This window comes from Sphaeramia orbicularis, chromosome 17 (assembly GCF_902148855.1).
Source record: "Sphaeramia orbicularis chromosome 17, fSphaOr1.1, whole genome shotgun sequence".
NCBI lineage: Eukaryota > Metazoa > Chordata > Actinopteri > Kurtiformes > Apogonidae > Sphaeramia > Sphaeramia orbicularis.
This window is the reverse complement of record NC_043973.1, coordinates 32649508-32657983: the sequence shown is the minus strand read 5'-3', so window position 1 is coordinate 32657983 and position 8476 is coordinate 32649508. Positions and strand designations below refer to the sequence as shown.

The window sequence follows — 8476 nt, the reverse complement described above, 5'->3', positions numbered from 1 at the left end:
GCAAAACTAAAGTAACGGGATAAAAACGTTTGCGTTGGCCGGGAATCGAACCCGGGTCAACTGCTTGGAAGGCAGCTATGCTAACCACTATACCACCAACGCCTGGTAACACTAAGGACAGGATGAGATGAAAAGTGCGATCTGTGCTCACAGCTGATCCTACGGCAAGTAGTACTGATGTGAATGAGTACAGCCTGCGATTAGTACCTCCGCCAAGGAGGTTATGTTTTTGCCGGCGTCTGTCTGTCTGTCCGTCCGTCCGTCCGTCCGTTTGTCTGTCTGTCTGTCTGTTTGTTTGTCTGTCTGTCTGTTTGTCTGTCTCTTTGTTTGTCTGTCTGTCCGTGGGCAAGATAACTCAAAAAGTTATGGATGGATTTAGATGAAAATTTCAGGAAATGTTGATACTGGCACAAGGAACAAATGATTAAATTTTGGTGGTGGGGGGGGGGCACTGATCTGCCTTGGCGGAGGTTTGTGCTCTCTAAGTGCTTTTCTAGTTAACAATGTTTCTTTCCTTAACATGTATTCAGACATCGCCTGTGTTATGTTATGTTCACAATGTTAACATTGTTGTGCTGTTGACAAAATTTAAAGTGATACAAACCACATCATTGTTTCTTGAGGATCCTATTGATTATGTTCTGAGTCTTTGCTGTGTAATGGGTGGTGATGGTCATAGGGGGTTTTTAATCAGAAAGAGCTTTGGTCAGTTTTTCCAAAACTGAAGGAGGAATTTGCCGGATAGTTCTATTTATTGTCATCTGTACGACATTTTCCATAGAATACCAAAAGAATAACACAATCTGATTTAACCATGAAAGAAAAAAGAGAGAGGGGGGGAAGAAGAAAAAAAAACAAAAAAACAAAACACAGTCGCCCAACGTGGGGCTCGAACCCACGACCCTGAGATTAAGAGTCTCATGCTCTACCGACTGAGCTAGCCGGGCTGTGAATGCATCTTTTTACAGAAGATTATTTGTTGGAGCTGAAGCCCCATATACGAGTTCATGTTATACTTATGTTTGTGGTATTCCTTTCATCCATGTAGTGTCTGGAGGACGCAACCAGTGCTTCATGCTGAATTGTATCTGTCAGTGATTTCAGCTGATCTGGAGATGGCTAGTGATTTCCATGTTGTTTTCTGTTACTTAAGTGCAAGGAGTCCCAGATTTCTGTGTATAATTTTAGCATAAGAACTACTGTCTTGTAATCACTCACAAGCCTTTTACTACTCCAATCATTTTGCCTATCACATATGTTCCTGTCCGATGAGATTGAGTTAAAATAGTCTGACTCTTACTGAACCTGATAAGGGGTGCAATACTTGTTGGGTCCACAGACAAATGTGGACTACTGTCATAACTGGCAGCTTACAAACACTGTTGTCCCTCATTTAGGCCTATGTACGGTAGTGATGTGGAAGTCAGGTTTTTTTCAACCTGCAGGGCTTTTGTGGAATTATTTGACCCGTCCTGCTCCACAAATAAACTGACATTCTTTTAAAAATATTTGCGTTGGCCGGGAATCGAACCCGGGTCAACTGCTTGGAAGGCAGCTATGCTAACCACTATACCACCAACGCCTATACAGACTTCAGACAGGATGAGATGAAAACTGTAATCTCTGCTCATTGCTGATCCTATGGCAAGTTGTACTGATATGAATCAGTACATCTTGCGATTATTACACGCAACGAGCGAGTTTATCAGCAACTCTCTGAGCAGATGACACGGAAGAAACGCGCCGCATCGCTATGACATGCAGGTACTGTAAAGCCGGTAGTGCGCTTCCATGTTGTTGATCCATTAGTGCTATGTGTTACTACATTTGCTTGATTATTTAATCGTTTACACATCAAATTAAAAGACAGAAAAATGTAAAGTTCAGTCGTCCCTGGGTGGGCTCGAACCACCAACCTTTCGGTTAACAGCCGAACGCGCTAACCGATTGCGCCACAGAGACAACTATACTGTCAACCTACCGTAAAGTCGGTAGTATCCTGTGATGGAAACAGTCTCCAGGACTAGGACCTGGTATCCGAGTCAATTTGGGCTGAGTCGAGTCGAGCCAAGTTGAGTCGAGCCGTGCCGAGTCGAGTCGAGCTGAGCCCTGCTGAGTCAAGTCGTGTCGTGCCGAGTCGAGTCATGCCAAGTCGAGCCGTGCCGAGTCGTGCCAAGTCGAGTCATGTCGAGCCGGTTCCATGTAGTGGAAACACAGCATTAGTCAGACTGAGTGGCAAAAACCAACCTGCTCAACATGACAGAGTATAGCAGAACTATATTGTAAGTATTGTACCACAACTATATTGTAAGTATTTGACACACTTTCTCATATTTTCAACTCAAATATTGTACCCTATGTCTATACATGGTGTAAACTACTATGACAAACAGGCAGGCAGCTTACTTACAACATACTACTAAATTTACTTGAAAAATGTATATAATAAACCAAGAATGTCATATTATTGACTTTTTTAGACGAAAAACAGTTGCACACACCCCTAACCATACCTTAGAATTATGGACAAAGATGACTCCTGCAAAAAGCGCATTTCCTAAAATGTAACAAAACAATTGTTTAAGCACAAAAGCTAATAAAAGCCTCACTTACGTGGCTACCAGCCATCAGCAATGGGGCTAAAAGGAACTGATGATGGCGGTGCTCTGTTTTATGAGCAGGAGAAAACAGCTGATCCACTTCTGTGTGCTCTGACACCTGCACAGTTGGAGCAGGGCTGACAGCTGCGTACATGTTGTTGATCTATTAGTGCTGTGCGTGTGTTACTACATTTGCTTGATTATTTAATCGTTTGCAGATCAAATTAAAAATAAAAGACATAAAAACATAAAGATCTGTCGTCCCTGGGTGGGCTCGAACCACCAACCTTTCGGTTAACAGCCGAACGCGCTAACCGATTGCGCCACAGAGACAACTGTACCGTTAAACCACCGTCATGAACCTTTAACGGAACATTAACACGTGTCTGTTACTATTATAATAAATGATTTATTATCGCCCTCTAGTGACAGCTAAGGTACAGCACTACTATGTCAGATGCAGCCATCTTTTTCACCGCTAGGTGTCTAAAACGAAACTCAAGGCGTTTAAAGCCGATAAAGCCATAAAATCACAAAAAACCGCAATAGAATTACTGTTTAACCGCAAACAAATGACGTCAGTCGAATGAACTCAAAAAATCCCGTCATGTTCACAGCTTCAAGCTTCTATCTGTCCAAACTAACCCGCGAACAACAGCTACAGATGCCTTGACCTAGGTAGAAATGAGAAGCGCGTTCATGACTGTACGCACATTACGACAGGAACCAAACTTACTAGAGTTTAGCTAAAATAAGTTTAATATACACGGTCAAATTGCATCCGTTATTACGTATCCCGAAAATCTCTTTTTCAATCCTGAAATCTGCTGCGGTGGTTTAAAACGAGAACTTTTAGTTGGTTATTTCTGAGGTGCGTCCCATGTGCACAGCTGTTCAGGAGCTAGCTAACACTGAAACTAGCTAGCTTTACGACAAAAAAACTCAGCTGGGCTAATGTTTTCACAGCAACTTTACATTAACATCTTAGTTTAAATAAACAATATTCAGACTTACGTGAAAAGGATGTAGCTGGTTCAATTCAAACACCAAAGTGATATCCTGAACGAATTCCCGCAGACTCCTTGTCGCAGTGCGTCACATGTGACCACAGATGGACAGTCTGTAGTGCGCACTGGCATCTGACTGTGTGGGACTGGAGATGAAACAGCCCATGGAACTGGTGGAAACATTAACTAGACATTATTAGCTGGAGATGACTTTAGAAACTAACGAGTATAGCATTATCATGAATGGTTAATGTAATTCTTCTGATTGACTCTGAACAGCAGCAAAGTTCATTACTATCATATGTATATATATATGTATATATATATATATATATATATATATGTGTGTGTGTGTGTGTGTGTGTGTGTGTGTGTATGACATTACATTGTTATTGTGACGTGTTATAACCGTGTAATAAGCGCGCTGTCATGACGTGTTATAACCATGTAGTTATAACCGTGTAATAAGCGCGCTGTCGTGACGTGTTATAACCGTGTAATAAGCGCGCTGTCGTGACGTGTTATAACCGTGTAGTTATAACCGTGTAATAAGCGCACTGTCGTGACGTGTTATAACCGTGTAATAAGCGCGCTGTCGTGACGTGTTATAACCGTGTAGTTATAACCGTGTAATAAGCGCGCTGTCGTGACGTGTTATAACCGTGTAATAAGCGCGCTGTCGTGATGTGTTATAACCGTGTAGTTATAACCGTGTAATAAGCGCGCTGTCGTGATGTGTTATAACCGTGTAATAAGCGCGCTGGTGTGACGTGTTATAACTGTGTAATAAGCGCGCTGTCGTGACGTTATAACCGTGTAGTTATAACCGTGTAATAAGCGCGCTGTCGTGACGTGTTATAACCGTGTAATAAGCGCGCTGTCGTGACGTGTTATAACCGTGTAATAAGCGCGCTGTCGTGACGTGTTATAACCGTGTAATAAGCGCGCTGTCGTGACGTGTTATAACCGTGTAGTTATAACCGTGTAATAAGCGCGCTGTCGTGACGTGTTATAACCGTGTAATAAGCGCGCTGTCGTGACGTGTTATAACCATGTAATAAGCGCGCTGTCGTGACGTGTTATAACCGTATAATAAGCGCGCTGTCGTGACGTGTTATAACCGTGTAGTTATAACCGTGTGATAAGCGCGCTGTCGTGACGTGTTATAACCGTGTAATAAGCGCGCTGTCGTGACGTGTTATAACCGTGTAATAAGCGCGCTGTCGTGACGTGTTATAACCGTGTAATAAGCGCGCTGTCGTGACGTGTTATAACCGTGTAATAAGCGCGCTGTCGTGACGTGTTATAACCGTGTAATAAGCGCGCTGTCGTGACGTGTTATAACCGTGTAGTTATAACTGTGTAATAAGCGCACTGTCGTGACGTGTTATAACCGTGTAATAAGCACGCTGTCGTGACGTGTTATAACCGTGTAATAAGCGCGCTGTCGTGACGTGTTATAACCGTATAGTTATAACCGTGTAATAAGCGCGCTGTCGTGACATGTTATAACCGTGTAATAAGCGCGCTGTCGTGACGTGTTATAACTGTGTAATAAGCGCGCTGTCGTGACGTGTTATAACCGTGTAATAAGCGTGCTGTCGTGACGTGTTATAACCGTGTAATAAGCGCGCTGTCGTGACGTGTTATAACCGTGTAGTTATAACCATGCAATAAGCGCGCTGTCGTGACGTGTTATAACCGTGTAATAAGCGCGCTGTCGTGACGTGTTATAACCGTGTAATAAGCACGCTGTCGTGACGTGTTATAACCGTGTAAGAAGCGCGCTGTCGTGACGTGTTATAACCGTGTAATAAGCGCGCTGTCGTGACGTGTTATAACCGTGTAGTTATAACCGTGTAATAAGCGCGCTGTCGTGACGTGTTATAACCGTGTAGTTATAACCGTGTAATAAGCGCGCTGTCGTGACGTGTTATAACCGTGTAGTTATAACCGTGTAATAAGCGTGCTGTCGTGACGTGTTATAACCGTGTAATAAGCGCGCTGTCGTGACGTGTTATATCCGTGTAATAAGCGCGCTGTCGGGACGTGTTATAACCATGTAGTTATAACCGTGTAATAAGCGCGCTGTCGTGACGTGTTATAACCGTGTAGTTATAACCGTGTAATAAGCGCGCTGTCGTGACGTGTTATAACCGTGTAATAAGCGCGCTGTCGTGACGTATTATAACCGTGTAAAAAGCGCGCTGTCGTGACGTGTTATAACCGTGTAGTTATAACCGTGTAATAAGCGCACTGTCGTGACGTGTTATAACCGTGTAATAAGCGCGCTGTCGTGACGTGTTATAACCGTGTAATAAACGCGCTGTCGTGAAGTGTTATAACCATGTAATAAGCGCGCTGTCGTGACGTGTTAAAACCGTGTAATAAGCGCGCTGTCGTGACGTGTTATAACCGTGTAATAAGCGCGCTGTCGTGACGTGTTATAACCGTGTAATAAGCGCGCTGTCGTGACGTGTTATAACCGTGTAATAAACGCGCTGTCGTGACGTGTTATAACCGTGTAATAAGCGCGCTGTCGTGACGTGTTATAACCGTGTAATAAGCGCGCTGTCGTGACGTGTTATAACCGTGTAGTTATAACCGTGTAATAAGCGCGCTGTCGTGACGTGTTATAACCTTGTAGTTATAACCGTGTAATAAGCGCGCTGTCGTGATGTGTTATAACTGTGTAGTTATAACCGTGTAATAAGCGCGCTGTCGTGACGTGTTATAACCGTGTAGTTATAACCATTTAATAAGCGCGCTGTCGTGACGTGTTATAACCGTGTAATAAGCGCGCTGTCGTGACGTGTTATAACCGTGTAGTTATAACCGTGTAATAAGCGCGCTGTCGTGACGTGTTATAACCGTGTAATAAGCGCGCTGTCGTGACGTGTTATAACCGTGTAATAAGCGTGCTGTCGTGATGTGTTATAACCGTGTAATAAGCGCGCTGTCGTGACGTGTTATAACCGTGTAGTTATAACCGTGTAATAAGCGCGCTGTCCTGACGTGTTATAACCGTGTAATAAGCGCGCTGTCGTGACATGTTATAGCCGTGTAGTTATAACCGTGTAATAAGCGTGCTGTCGTGACGTGTTATAACCGTGTAGTTATAACCGTGTAATAAGCGCGCTGTCGTGACGTGTTATAACCGTGTAATAAGCGCGCTGTCGTGACGTGTTATAACCGTGTAATAAGCGTGCTGTCGTGACTTGTTATAACCGTGTAGTTATAACCGTGTAATAAGCGCGCTGTCGTGACCACGCTGTCGTGACGTGTTATAACCGTGTAGTTATAACCGTGTAATAAGCGCGCTGTCGTGACGTGTTATAACCGTGTAATAAGCGCGCTGTCGTGACGTGTTATAACGTGTAATAAGCGCGCTGTCGTGACGTGTTATAACCGTGTAATAAGCGCGCTGTCGTGACGTGTTATAACCGTGTAGTTATAACCGTGTAATAAGCGCGCTGTCGTGACGTGTTATAACCGTGTAATAAGCGCGCTGTAGTGACGTGTTATAACCGTGTAATAAGCGCGCTGTCGTGATGTGTTATAACCGTGTAGTTAAAACCGTGTAATAAGCGCACTGTCGTGACGTGTTATAACCGTGTAATAAGCGCGCTGTCGTGACGTGTTATAACCGTGTAATAAATGCGCTGTCGTGACGTGTTATAACCATGTAATAAGCGCGCTGTCGTGATGTGTTATAACCGTGTAATAAGCGCGCTGTCGTGACGTGTTATAACCATGTAATAAGCGCGCTGTCGTGACGTGTTATAACCGTGTAATAAGCGCGCTGTCGTGACGTGTTATAACCGTGTAATAAGCGCACTGTCGTGACGTGTTATAACCGTGTAATAAGCGCGCTGTCGTGACGTGTTATAACCGTGTAGTTATAACCGTGTAATAAGCGCGCTGTCGTGATAACCGTGTAGTTATAACTGTGTAATAAGCGCGCTGTCGTGACGTGTTATAACGGTGTAATAAGCGCGCTGTCGTGACGTGTTATAACCGTGTAATAAGCGCGCTGTCGTGACGTGTTATAACCGTGTAATAAGCGCGCTGTCGTGACGTGTTATAACCGTGCAATAAGCGCGCTGTCGTGACGTGTTATAACCGTGCAATAAGCGCGCTGTCGTGATGTGTTATAACCGTGTAATAAGCGCGCTGTCGTGATGTGTTATAACCGTGTAATAAGCGCGCTGTCGTGACGTGTTATAACCGTGTAATAAACGCGCTGTCGTGACGTGTTATAACCGTGTAATAAGCGCGCTGTCGTGACGTGTTATAACCGTGTAATAAGCGCGCTGTCGTGACGTGTTATAACCGTGTAGTTATAACCGTGTAATAAGCGCGCTGTCGTGACGTGTTATAACCGTGTAATAAGCGCGCTGTCGTGACGTGTTATAACCGTGTAATAAGCGCACTGTCGTGACGTGTTATAACCGTGTAATAAGCACGCTGTCGTGACGTGTTATAACCGTGTAGTTATAACCGTGTAATAAGCGCGCTGTCGTGACGTGTTATAACCGTGTAATAAGCGCGCTGTCGTGACGTGTTATAACCGTGTAATAAGCGCGCTGTCGTGACGTGTTATAACCGTGTAATAAGCGCGCTGTCGTGACGTGTTATAACCGTGTAGTTATAACCGTGTAATAAGCGCGCTGTCGTGACGTGTTATAACCGTGTAGTTATAACCGTGTAATAAGCGCGCTGTCGTGACGTGTTATAACCGTGTAGTTATAACCGTGTAATAAGCGCGCTGTCGTGACGTGTTATAACCGTGTTATAAGCGCGCTGTCGTGACGTGTTATAACCGTGTAATAAGCGCGCTGTCGTGACGTGTTAAAACCATGTAATAAG

General features: G+C 44.1%; 5 non-coding genes across 5 annotated transcripts; all 5 read right to left on the bottom strand.

The window, feature by feature from the left end:
- Window positions 1-30: 30 nt before the first annotated feature.
- On the bottom strand, window positions 31-102 carry trnag-ucc (transfer RNA glycine (anticodon UCC)). Its single transcript has one exon. It is a non-coding gene; the product is annotated as a tRNA-Gly (tRNA).
- A 772-nt stretch (window positions 103-874) lies between these two features.
- On the bottom strand, window positions 875-947 carry trnak-cuu (transfer RNA lysine (anticodon CUU)). The gene has a single exon. It is a non-coding gene; the product is annotated as a tRNA-Lys (tRNA).
- Window positions 948-1510: 563 nt separating this feature from the next.
- Window positions 1511-1582, bottom strand: trnag-ucc (transfer RNA glycine (anticodon UCC)). Its single transcript has one exon. It is a non-coding gene; the product is annotated as a tRNA-Gly (tRNA).
- A 306-nt stretch (window positions 1583-1888) lies between these two features.
- On the bottom strand, window positions 1889-1962 carry trnan-guu (transfer RNA asparagine (anticodon GUU)). The gene has a single exon. It is a non-coding gene; the product is annotated as a tRNA-Asn (tRNA).
- Window positions 1963-2859: 897 nt separating this feature from the next.
- Window positions 2860-2933, bottom strand: trnan-guu (transfer RNA asparagine (anticodon GUU)). The gene has a single exon. It is a non-coding gene; the product is annotated as a tRNA-Asn (tRNA).
- Window positions 2934-8476: the final 5543 nt, after the last annotated feature.